Below are 14072 nucleotides of genomic sequence, written 5' to 3'. Positions count from 1 at the left end.
TTCAGTTGTTCAGTCGTGTCTGACTCTCTGTGACCCCATAAACTGCAGCACACCAGGCTTCCCTGTCCATCACCAGCTCCCGGAGCTTGCTCAAACTCATGTCCATTGAGTCACTGATGCCATCCAACCGTCTCATGCTCCATTGTCCCCTTCTCCTGCCTTCAGTCTTTCTGAGCATCAGGGGCTTTTCAAATGAGTCAGTTCTTAGCTAGTAACATTTCTTGTCAATGGTGCTGTACAGGAAACAAATGGCATTAATATTCTAAAGATATGATTTCACCTGTTCATTTTCATATGTGTGTTACATATATACTTGTGCATATATGTGTATTAGATATTAGATATGTGGGTGTATAAACTAGACTCCATAAGGGGAAAAAACTAGCTTCGAAAGGACATTGGAGAATTTTTAACTCAAGAGATGATGATTTGGGAAAAATAAGGATGGGTTTTTTCCTAAATGTTGATGCCAAAATTGGCTATCCAGGTTGGGACAGCAATTGCAGGAAAGATCTCAGAGTAGAGGGAATGGTTTTGGTCCTGGGTGGTCTGGGAATGGAAGATGGTAAAGAGGGTTTGGGAGGAGGTATAAACTAGGAGGGCCAGATCATGGAAGGGAGCCCGAGGAAGTTTATTTTGTTGGCAGGAAACAGAGAAAGGGTTTCTCTGGAGGGACAAGGTCTCAGCCACAGGTCACCAGGTCCGGAGACTCTTCCTTCACCTCCTCAGGCTGAGCATCTGCCTCCCTGCCTCCAGAAGGGAGAGAATTCTACCATCTAAGCATCCTCACGAAGCCTTATTCAGTGAGACTCAAGCCACTGCAACACCCTCAGTGCTGAGACCAACACGGTAACTATTGTTTGAATCAACTTTATACCTGGAGGAAGTTTCAGGAGGAACATGTGAACCCCAAAAAAGAAGTAGAGAAAGAAAGCTGACGTAAGAAGGTAGGTGAGTCCCACTGAGACATCGCAGGGAGGCAAAGGCCAACCTCTGGACCCAGAACTGGCCCGTGGGAAAGGCTCCATCTTAGCCCATTACCTGCAGGTGAGTGTTTAAAAAACCAAAGAAAAACAAAACACCGCTTTCACTGGGGTTCATAATAAATCTAAACAGTTTGCTAATTGCCTGTCATCACTACAAATAATTCGTGTGTTTTCGGGGAGTTTTTATTTTTTTAAAGCCCTGGAAATAAATCAGAACTTTTAACTCATTTGAAGACATGGAGAAAAAAGAGGGGGCAGTGCTCAAGGATAACAGGGAGATCTGGAGCTTTATCTGAAAGGTGCGACTGAGCGAGGTGAAGACAAGAACACTATCGAAAGCCAGCTAGAAACAAGTCTCCCAGACGATGGAAGTGCCGATCGTTTATGTACCATCTCTTCTAATCTAAAGACCTGGGGGAGCACTTGGGCTGAGGGAGGGGAGGTCACAGGGGTGGGGGGACAAGGGGTGGGGGGCAGCAGTTCCCAGAAGGAGTGGATGTGAGACACCCCCACCTTCTCTGCAGGCCTGTGGGACCTGCAAGCGTACGTTTACATGCTGGATTCTTCAGCACCTCCAGATGTCACTTGTGGCTTCATGACACTTCTGTTTTTTCTCAAATGTAGAATTTAATACAGTATCAAATTACATCACTCACTGTGCCTGGAAATAACCTCTTACCTTCCCCAACCAACCAACAGAGACGGCGTGGCATCACAGGGGACGTGTCACCAGAACACGTTTGCTGCCAGTGTGCTGCTGACTTCTTCCAAAAACAGTCGTATTCAAATAAAATGTTAGGAAATGTAAATGCAGAGCTTCGATCCATGTGCCGATAATAATTATCACAGCAAACTCGCTGCACTGAATCCCCTTAGGGTTTTAACAAGAAAAATGTCAAACTGAGATATAAACTTTAGGCTAGAAATTGAGAGCAAATTATTGAGGGATGACTAGATGGAGCATAGAGGATTTTTAGGGTGGTAAAAACACCCTGTGTGACACTATAATGATGAATACATGTCACTAAACGTTTGTCCAATCCCATAGAATGTACAACACCAAGAATGATCCCTGATGTCAATATGGACTCTGATGATGACGCGTCCATGTAGGTTCATCAGTTGTAGCACATGGACCACCTGATGGGGATGTTGATGGTGGGGAAGAAAGTAAGGAGAAGGGGTAGATGGAAATCTCTCCTCCTTCTGCTCAGTTTTGCTGTGAATCCAATCAGCTCTAAGAAATTATCGTGGTTGTTGCTCAGTCGCTAAGTCATGTCTGACTCGGTGACCCCGTGGACTGCAGCATGCCAGGCTTCCCTGTCCATCACCAGCTCCCGGAGCTTACTCAAACTCATGTCCATGGAGTTGGTGATGCCATCCAACCATCTCATCCTAAAAAGTAAAGTCTATTAAAAAATCTATAGCAAATTATTGATCAAGGCTATTAAACTTCATTCAGAATCAAATTGAGGCAGTCTTTTTTTTTTTTCCAATGTGACTGTGAATTGCTTTAAACTGGAAGAACTTGTGTGTTTACCTGAGAAGGAAAAAGGATGTGCAAGTCCCTGCCGTCAGGAGAGAGTTTGAGAGGAAGAGGTGGAGGAAGTCTGAGTCTGCCCAGACTGCACGTCCAGCCCTTACAGAGTAGGAAGTAGACTTCCTGCCACCTCCCACCCCGGGGCCACTGGGACCCCGTCCCAGGCCCCAGTTTCCCCTGGCTTCCCCACCCTCTCCTCCACCAGGTCACCATGATCAAACCTTGGTGGTGGAGGACTTCTGGGGTCAAGGACCACACTCAGCCACATGACCATCTGGATGCCGACTGGCACAGGCATCGAATCAGGACTTTGCTTATCCTGGAGCTCTCAGATGGTATTTTTGAAATATGTCAAAGCCATGCCTTCCTGGGAGCTGGAGAGAGAAATATCAGGGTCTGTTTACCGGTCCAGGCACTTGGCCCACCCCCTCTCATTGGTTCCTGGATTAACAGTGTTGACGTCTTTCCACAAAGCCAAAGCCTGGAGGATTTGAGACCTTAATTATTTGTCGGTGAAAATAATTAAAGGAAGGTGACCTTGCATCCTGCTGTTTCATTTACAACATGGTTTTCCAGGATCGCTGCATCAACCCTCGCAACCACCCTGCCCCATGAGCAGTGCTATTACCTCCTTTATATACGAGGAGACAAAGGCTCAGAAAAGCTGAGTAACACTTGAGGTCACAGGGACATGGGGGAGGGGGAAGGTGGGGGCCTTGGATTCAAACCCCAGGGCCTTTCTTTGGCCCTAAGAGCATCCCTGGCCACTCTCTTCTGTTCTAGGAGCTCCGACTGTTTGAAAACAAGAATTGTCTTGTTTGTAGTAGGAAAGCATTTGTATACGTATATATATAAATAGCATGTATAATATAACATATATATTTTAGAAAGCTAATGCATTTTTAAATAGCTAAAAAAATTGTGACATTTTAATTCCACTTGTTTGACTTAGTATGAATAGAATGCTAGATTTCTAATTTATAATCACTAAAAATTATAATATAGTTCAATGTATTTTGGCATCTAGGATTACTGCTAAAAGTCCAGAATACAAATAAATATTATGTTTAAAAAAAACAAGAAATTAACCTGTAATATAGTATTACTAATTAAAGTAAAATTTAGTTCAAATCTAAAAAAAAAATAAAAAGAATGTTTGTTCCAGGTAAGTAAAGTAACATCACCAATATTGTAATTAAAATGAAAAGAAGGATTTACAAAAAGAATCGTCTCTTTTTTAGATCCAATCACATCCCACAGCTGAAGAACCTGTGGGATGGCACAGTCATTCCAGTATTTGAGTCCTCATTAGAGCCAATACAGGTTTAGGTTTAGTTAATAGTATAATAATCAGCAGTTAACAGGCCTCTGGGGCTGATTGACCACATATGAGTGGGTGTAACACAGATCCAGTCTGAGAGTGTGTTTGTAGGTTTTGCTTACACCCACAGCCAAAAACAAAATTAATTCTCTCTTGTTATTTATTATGGAAACATGGCAGTCATGTAAAAAAAACAATAGGAAGACAGGTGGAGGCAGTGAATTTGTGGAAATAGAATTGAGGATCCACTACCTGCATGGAAATAAAAGCCTTTCGAGCAAAACGGTGTAAAAATAAAAGACAAATAACTAGCACGTGTTATAAATGATGCCTTTCCTTCCCTGTGTGTCATTAAAAGCTTCCTGAAATCTTAGAAAGTCCAGCCTGGCTGAAATGTAATGAGGAGGAAAGTAACCAGCATCAGGGGGATGTGGGGACCGTGTGGCCACTGGAAACAACCAGGCTCCTGGCCTTGTGGCAGCCTGTGATCCTGAATAAATAGCATGGTAGTAAACCCAGTTAGGATATAATCTGTGCAGCAGGACAAAAATTAGTACCATGCCATCTCTCACTGCTGATTTCATCACACTGTGTATGGTGGGGGGTGACTTTCTTACATGAGGATGAGTTCTTATGAAATATGTACTTTTCCTGACATTTTAAGGGGAGAAAAAGATGTGCCGTGAGAGGCAACGTATTTATTTAAGGAGTAAATGTCTGAATTTTTCAATGAGATGGAGCTGAATGAGTGAAGCCTGGAGCAAGCGGACCATTAATATGACAAGCAGCTCGGTGTCCACAACCTGAGCACCCATCACCCGGTGGCAGTGAGTTCAGAAAGAGGAGCCTTGCAGGTAAGACCCGGGACTCACTTCTGTTGGCGTTTGATGGATTTACTGATAATTCGCATTAAGACTTGGGCTTCCCAAGAAAGCAGAAAAGAAAAGGAAAAAGGCTTTGTCACATTTCAATAAAGATAAATTATTCGGAGGTCAAAAAACTGGCAGAAATGGGAAATGAGAAAGCTGCTCTGTGAATTACTGGGGGACCTCTTTTAAGTACCTTTTTAACTGTGTTAAATTGAGACTGTGTTCTCAATTTATCCCCCATTCATTTGTCTTCCTTTTGAAAATACTGTAACAAATGCAGAATTCCTTAAGAGAATGCTTTCAACTAGAAATACAAGCAAGCACATTGGGAATTTTTAATTTTCTAAAGCACTTTGCAAAGGTAGAAGAAAACAATGAAAGTAATTTTGATAACATATTTTATGTGGGTATTTTAGTTTGGGTAAACTCCGGGAGTTGGTGATGGACAGGGAGGCCTGGCGTGCTGCAGTCCATAGGGTCAAAAAGAGTCAGACACGATTGAGTGTCTGAACTGAACTGAACTCATTTTATGTGGCCCGATACAACTAGAGTTTTAATTCAACAAGCCATTGATACAAAAATGATGTTGATGATGTCATCACACTCTTTTCATGACAAAGAGTCCTCAAATCCAGTGTGTGTTCCACCACATGGTGGATGGGCCACATTCCAAGCCTCCTGTGGTTTTATGTGGCCGGGAGCTGCCCTGCTGAACAGCAAAGACTCTGGATATCTGGCTTAACCAGGTTCTAGAGATTGGATGCTCTAAATAGAATTCTAAATAGAATTTGTTATAAAATATATTCGATGCTACAACATTATTTTCTTGGCGATTAAGAACGGTTTTGAAAAGACAGCAAGGCTGTGGGCATTAAGTCAAATATAACCATATTTAAAGAGACATTTTGTGTTCCTACATGTCTTGACTGGATGACCTCCTACAGATGAAGTGAGTCATAGTTTTCATCATTTAGGAGTTTGGGAGGAGCTGAAGGACTATTAGTGCAATAATTTCAATCTGCTTTTAACAAGAAATAGAGGTTTTTAAAAAGCTGAAATTCATAGTATTAATAACAACAACAATAATCTAGTGAATACAATAAAATAAAAACAGACTCACAGATATGGAGAACAGACTAGTAGTTTCCAGTAGAGAAGGACAAGATAAAGGTAGGGGGAACAAACTACTATGTTTAAAACAAATAAGCTACAAGGATCTATTATATAGCACAGGGAATACAACCAACATTTCATGATGACTTTAGAGTGTAACCTTTAAAAATTGGGAATCACTGTGGTATACACCTGATACATATAATACTGTACATCAACTACACCACAACAAATAGTAAGATCTAAAAAAATCATAACAGCATAGAGCAGACCCTAGATGTTAAATCCATGGTCGTACAGTCCTCAAAAGTCTATGAAATGAGTACTATTACTAACCTCATTTTAATATTTTTTTAATTGACCCTTAGAGAAATAAATACCCTGCTTACGGTCACAGAGTCGGAGCCATGTGGAACCTGCAGCCCCTTGATCCCCTCAGTGGGCACACAGGGGGCCCAGGCCACCTCTAGGGCGATGCCCCGACACACTGGTGGCCACAACCCCTCCCTCCAACGTCTCCAAGGCCATGCTGTTGCCTGGGATGTGATTCCATGCTGCCTGTGCATCCTCATGACCTCAGAGGGAAGCATTTTCTGGCAGAACAAAGAATACAAGAAACATGGAAAGGAAGCAAAGCTCCTAAGAATTACTTTTGATCAACGTATTAAATGTTTCAAATGGTATTCAGGTATTCAGGAACCAAAACCAGTCACTGCGATTAGAATACGTAATTTGGGTCCATCATGGTGAAAGTGGGCTTGTTCCCTGAATCTCTTTGTTCCCTGGATGCACAAAGCAGGAATTCTCTTGGAAACATTTAGGAAGATTGCCAAGATGAGGGAAGATGATGCACCAGAGAGACGTAGGCAAGGAGGAAGGAAGAGGGGCGAAAGGGAGAAAAAAATGGAAGGAATCAAAAAAGGACAGGATCACAGAGAAGCTTTAGGTTTTGTGTTTGCTGTTTTCCCTCTTGCTGAAGACCTGAGGAGGCTTAGTTCAGTCCGGTGCTTCCCTCTCGTGACCGAAAGGCAGAATGCAGTCATCATGCTCTGAAAAAGATTCGAAAGTCATAAACTCAGACCCTTCCGCCTGACCTGCACAGAAGTGGATCCTTCCTCCATCCTGTGCTCGGAGTCCAGCCCCTGGACAACCAGGCCAGGTTCTGCTCCTTCCCTGAACCAAAGACTCCCCATTGCTTCTGAAACTCCTCAAAACAAATTATCACAAAGATCCTTGAATGCAGAATCCTTCCAGATTTTTTAAAATTTCTCAGTCATATATGGTCATCTCCATGTATCAGATTCAACCTTGTGTTTTAGTTACTGTTTTTTTAAAATATATTCAAGCAAAGCTTCCTGGAGAGAAGACATCTCACCCAGTCTTTCTCATCTCATGTTTCACGGATTTACCTACTATTTAGTGAGATGGTGGCATTTTCTACTATTTAGAAACTAGGCCTTATCTAATATTTAGTAAAATCATGAAATTGTGGATTACCTAATCCTTAGCTAAATTTTGAAATGATATCAAAACAGAAGACTCCAACTTGGGACCAAGTAGTAATGAATACATTGGTCAAGGCAGCATCCATGGGTGCCCAGTGAGCCGTGAGCATCGGTCAGTGGAGCTTGAGCCCTGGTTGGTGCATCTGTGCTAAATTGCTTCAGTTGTGTTCCGACTCTTTGCAACCCCATGGACCGTAGCCCACCAGTCTCCTCTACCCATGGGATTTTCCAGTAAGAATAGTTGAGTGGGTTGACACGCCCTCCTCCAGGGATCTTCCCAACTCAGGGATCAAACCCACATCTCCTATGTCTCCTGCATTGGCAGGCGGTTCTTTACCACTGCGCCACCAGGGACGCCCCTGATGAGTGCAGCCCATCACATAGGCAGAATCTGAGAAGACAAGGTCCCCCAGGGTCTATTGGTACTGCCTCACCCCTCCGCAAACCCTGCAGTTCAAAGGGCCTAATGGGAACCTGGCTATTATAGTCATGTTAACCTACAATTTCCCATGACCTTACCCGGGGTGAATGTTCAGGAAATGGCCATTTGAATAATAATGTTAATAACCCTGAACCTCTTCCTGAGTAATGGGCAGCCCATTAGATGAATGCTTTCTTTTTCGAGATAGAAATAGCATTGTTACTCATTGTGTCTCATGTCCACTGAACTTGTCAGAGTATCAGGGGAATCCACAAAATATTGAACCTCTGCTTTAGAAAAAAACAAAGATGATAGATTTCCTGAATTTCCGGAGGCAGAAGCCACAAAATAACCAGCTTTTTCCAGTTCTCAGTACCAATCATTCTACGGGCTTTTGGTCTGCACGAGGTTATATCTTTACAAGGTCCTTAGCTTAATCACCCTATGTCTACACATTTTTAGGTTGAAGACTGTTTTCAAGTATTTGAGCATCCAGTTGAAAAAGGACTCTGAGACACATTTAATGAACTTCAGGTTTTGCCCTGTCATTATATAAATAATAACTCTTGTTATTTTTTAAATCAACTTGGGAATAAGGATGGGAGATTTTAATCCTTTATTACTTGTTGCTGTGTCATCTCACTACATCTGCTGTCAGGCCGCCAGCCTGAGGCAATGCTTGCTATGGGACTTAGGTGTGGCATGAAGGAATTCCTTTTTGCTGATTGCCTTTTCATCAGGAAGGGGCGGGGGGGGCCCTGGCCAAGGACACCTATGAAGTCCTGGCCTTCCCTTTGGGGGTGCAGGCTCTTCCCTTTGCAGGTGGCCTGCTGGGTGAGGAGGCAGGTCTCCTGGTGACTTCTCCTGTGTTCCGGCTCCAGGCCTTTTGCCACACCACCCACTGCCCTTCCTGGGCCCCCAGCTCACAGATGGCAGGTCAGGGCAGGTCAGGTCAGCTCAGGGCCTGCCCAGCCTCTATGACAGCCTGCCAGCCACTCACAATAAACCTGCATCCACCTCCTGTTGGTCTGTTTCTCCTGCCCCTTCCTCCTCCCAGACCCCCGCCTCCCACCCCAGCCCAGCCCCTTCTTGGAGTAAGAAGCTCTCAGAGCCCCTAATGTTGGAAAATTGAGCCCCTCTCTAAATGTCCACCTTCTCTTTTCTCTCCTCTGACTGGTTTCATATCTAGTATTTAATTTGCACTGTTCTCACTTCCCTGTGGGGCTTCCCTGAAAGTTCAGTTGGTAAAGAATCTGCCTGCAATTCGGGAGACCTGGGTTCGATCCCTGGGTTGGGAAGATCCCCTGGAGAAGGGAAGGGCTACCCACTTCCCTGGAATTCCATGGACTCTATAGTCCATGGGGTCACAAAGAGTCAGATTTGACTGAGAGACATTCACTTTCACTTTTCCCACCTCCCTGTAAAAATGAGTCATGTCACAATAATAAAAAATAAAACCAGTAGTGACAATTAAAAATAAAATGACCTTGATCATGAGATCTCTACATTATCACTCATTTTTGCCAGGCCTTAATGGTAACTGAATTCAGGAAACAGAAAACACATTATTACAGGTTTTTAAGTCTTTGCCAAGATGAAATTTTCTCTTTAAATATTGACAAAGAGCTGGTTTCCAGTGTTTAAAGACTTCTCGTGTTCTCCGAAAGGGAACTGAAATAGGGAAAGGGTAACAGAAGAGGAGGAGCCCAGCAGACCTTGTAATGTGAATCACCCCCAGACCCCCTTGCCTCTATCTCCAGCCCTCAGTCATGAAGTGGACGACCCCTCTCTGTCTGTCCATGGGGAGTGTCAGCCATTCCTGGAAGTCTTGTGTTCCTGTGTCTTCCTGGTCACAGTGTTACCTTTCCTCTGTTTTCCCTGCTGTTCCTCACTCTCCTGTGATTTTATTTTCTCCTTCCTTGTCCGGTGTCCTTTATCCTCTCCTGTAAAGTTCACCTTTACTTTCAAGGGTAAATCCCTTTGTATCAGAAAGACACACAGTTGGTTAAATGGAGCTCAGGTTTTCTCTCTGCAGGAAGACCCCCAGCATGACTAACTTCAGATTCTTCCACGACTCATCGGGACCCAGAACAGGGGGCCGCTGTTCCAGGCCCCATCATTCTGAGACATGCACAAGTCGAGGACAGTTGTTTCCTTTTGGGATCACTACCTTTCCCGTCCCCTATCTTTCCCACCAAGTGAAGCCCACCCACCTAAGGATGAGGCAGAATCCGGAGACGGAAGGGGCAGGAGCTCTGATAGCATCAGCCCGGATCAGCTGAGCTGCATCAGAGCCACCCTGGGCTTCCGGGTGGGAGTCAAAAAAAATAATCAACCACTACCGTGTGTTCATCGACCTAGTTCACATTGCGTTTCAGTGATGCTCAATAAAGAGCCTTTACTAATACAGTGACACAGCCTCCTCATCCTTCCTAATTTCCTTCCTGCCACATTTCAGATGGGAACAGGCTATGTGTGTTTTACGCAACCAAGAAATCAATTGATTGCACACAAAACTAAGTCAGAACACAACAACACTTCTCATCATGATACTTTATATCATACTTTATAAATAAAATACTGATGAAGATTTCAACCTGTATTACAGAGGACAGCAGATGCTGTATTAAAATATCTTAAATATATTTACATATTGAATTAGCTTGCTGACTCTAAATGCTATGTACATAACCTAAAGAATAGACTATGTGTAATGTTTTATTTAAAAACTATGTGATTTCAAGTCATTAAGAATATATCTTAAAAAAAGAAAATGTCTAAACTTATCATTAATATCAGAGGATTTTTAGACAGAGTATCATATTTCTTTAGAATTCCATTGCCTAATTGTCTAATCTTAACATGTGAGCTCAGCCATTCAGTCATATCTGACTCTTTGTTACCCGATGGACTATAGCCCACCAGGCTTCTCTGTCCATGGAATTCTCCTGGCAAGAATACTGAAATGGTTGCCATGCCCTTCTCCAGGCAATCTTACCAACCGAGAGATCGAACCCGCATCTCCTACACCTCCTGCATTGGTAGGTAGATTCTTTACCACTGAGCCAGGAAACCTTAATATGCCTTGATATACATCTGAGGGAGACAGAAAGAAAAAGAGAATTTGGAACAGAAACAGACAGACAAACCATGTTACTGAGAAATGTGTATCTGTACAGAGGGTAAGTGTTTTAATAGTTTTCATTACAGTGAACATATATGGGACATATGGACTGTGAGGAAAACATAATATGTACTGAATGACAATATCAAACTTAAAAATGAGACCCTCAATATAATTTTTAATTAGCCCATCTGTATGCAGGTCACCCAAACACATCTCTGTTTGGAAGAATAGCCCTCTCTTACTTTCCTGTGGGCTAAGAGAACGTGGTCAGGTGCTCCTTTCCACTAGCTTGCTGATTTCCCAGAAGAAATCAGACACAGTCTGGGGAGTGTGATCTCATTCTAGAGATTACATTTAAGAAAACCCTCAGGTTTGCCCAGGACCACCAGTCTTGTACATGCCAGGATGAGTGCTTACACAGAATGCGTCCTCAAGTGCCATCTGAAGCTCGTGGGCCTCCGAGTCAAACACACTGCCTTGTGGGGTTGTGGGGGACTATTTCCTACATCTGGTAGGTGCATTTCAGAGAGAGGAGGGGGCCAGTCCTGAATTTTCCTCATAAGCGTAAGGCTCTCCAGGGTCCAATGTGGCTTGCAAATGTTGATTCTAGCACAGAACAGAGCTGTTTCTATCCCAAAACAGGTTTCCATTCCTGAAATTCATCGAAAATCATGAGAAGCTCTTTAGAGTCTGTTCTGATAGACTTGTCGTTTTATCATTTGCCAAAGAGAGGCTCCTTTGTATGCTGTGAGTTTTATTTGTTAAATCTTTTGAGTGGTTCTGCCCTCTCTTCTCTGTTCTGTTAAAATAAAAATAGTGGTACAGAAAACTCTTCTGAAAGCTTACATTTTTATCTACTTATCACTTAAATGTTGCCTTGAGATTTCAAATTAAAAAAAAATTATTGGAGAATGGTTGTTTTGCCACATTTTTAAAAATCCCAATTTCTCATGAAAACTAGAAGTGGTCAGACTGGGACTCTGGTCATCTGGACTTGAATCGGTCCCCATCTTTCTCCCTGTGTTCACTGTAGACCCCAATAGCTCTGTTTCCCCAAGTTGCAGAACTGAGTCAGTGTCACGTTTGCAAAAATCAGCTCGCTGTGTATGTGAGAATCCGCTTCGAGAACCTCAGTTCTGTTCCACTGATCAACCCTCGCATCAACACTATAGTGCTGGGTCACCATTGCTTTTAAGTATGTTTCAAAATTGGGAAATGTGAATCCCCTAAATTTGATCTTCTTCAGGATTCTTTTGGCTATTCTGGGTCCTTTGCAATTTTCATATAAATCTTAGAATCAGCCTGTCGATTTCTACAGGGCAGAGAGCTGGGGTTCTGATAGGGATTGCATTGAATCTGTAGATCATTTGGGAGAGTACTGCAGTTTCATAAAAATATGAAAATTATATTTCCATCCATTGACTGTTTCTTGAAAGCATGATGAAAGTGAAAGTGTTAGCTGCTTGGTCTTATCTGACTCTTGGACTGCAGCCCACCAGACTCCTCTGTCCATGGAGTCCTCCAGGCAAGAATACTGGAGTGTTGCCATGCGCTTCTCCAGGGGATCTTCCTGACCCAGGGAATGAACCCGGGTCTCCTGCATTATAAGTAGTTTCTTTACCATCTGAGTCATCAGGGAAGCCCAGTAAAGTAAGTCATAAAAAATTTGGGGCTTCCTAGTGCATATAAAAGTCTAGTTTATACTGTACTCTATTAAGTGTACAATAGCATTATGTCAAAAAAATAACATACATGCCTTAAATAATACGCTATTACTCAAAAAATGTTAACCATCATCTGAGACTTCAGCAAGTCCTAGGAGTAACATCAAAGACCACAGATCACAGAACCCATAGCAAATGTAATAATAACAAAAACAGTTGAAACATTGTGAGAACCACCAAAATGTGACACAGAAACACGAAGTGAGGAAATGCTGTTGGGAAAATGCTGCCGTTAGACTTGCTGGATGCAGAGCTGACACAAACCTTCAGTTTGTGAAAAACACAATGAAGCAAAGCTGGATAAAACGAGGTATGTCTCTACTTAGATTTTCTCAAGTTTCTTTCAACATTGGTAGTTGTCAAAGCACCTGCCTTGTACATCTTTTGTTAAATTTATTCCTAATATTTTATTCTTTTTCAGGCTATTGTGAGTGGAGTTGTTTCCCTAATTTCATTTTGAGGATGTTCATTGCAAGTTCATAGAAACACAATTGATTTTTAAATATTGATCTTCTATCCTGCAACCTGGCTGAACCCATTTATTACTTCTCACAATTTTTAGTGGATTCCTTGGGATTTTCAATATACAGGTCATTGATTTTCATTATTTTCTGCATTGAGTAAACCTTTCTATTGTGTATACTGCTTGCCAGCCACTGTTTTAAGCCCTCTGCAAATATGAACTCACCTAATCCTCGGAACAGCCTCTGAGGTGGGACGGTTTCTAGCCCCCTTGGCAGCTGGGGACATGATCCCCAGGCCATCTGAGATCTGGGCAGGGACCGTGACGGTCATTCCCAGCTCACCCTGCCCTCCGTCCGCCCTGTGCTCACCCGGCAGCACACCCCCCCCCCCCCACTCCCTGCGGTCATGATGCCGAAAGCTCAGCTTATCTGTGCACTGGTGCCAAATCAAATCTCAGGGACAGAGTTTTGGGTGAAGTAGGAAAGGATAGCTTTACTGCTTTGCCAGGCACAGGGAGATACGGTGGGCTCAGGCCCCCAAAACCAAATATCCCAACTCGGGGAGATAGCAAGAAGTTTTATAGTAATCGTTTAAAGAGGGCATGGCCAGTCCACGGACATTCTTCTGATGGGTGAGTGGTGAGGTAAGAAGGGGTCAGCCTCGTCAACCTTCAGGTCAGCTGGTCTGGGGTCTCCCTGCTGGTGGGCAGCCATACCATCATTAATAGTTAACTTCTCCCACCTAGAGGGTTTTCAGTCTTGAACAAAAGAGCCCAAAGACGTGGTTGTATGTATCCATTGATGGGAAACCAGGACCCTGCCCCAAGACTGCTCTTGACTGCTTCTCCCTGGTCTCACCTCCCCTCCTTTCCCTAGTTAACAACGGCTTGAATCTCCCCGCTGGGACTCAGGGAAGGTCATGGAGGCTGAATGAAGGCTGTTCCCTGTAATCACAGAAAGGGGAACACAGAGGCCTTGTGCCAGGAGCTCCGCTGGGCCCAG

The sequence above is a fragment of the Cervus elaphus genome, chromosome 23, assembly GCF_910594005.1.
Source record: "Cervus elaphus chromosome 23, mCerEla1.1, whole genome shotgun sequence".
Lineage (NCBI taxonomy): Eukaryota > Metazoa > Chordata > Mammalia > Artiodactyla > Cervidae > Cervus > Cervus elaphus.
The sequence above is the reverse complement of the archived record's forward strand: the minus strand, read 5'-3'. Positions refer to the sequence as shown.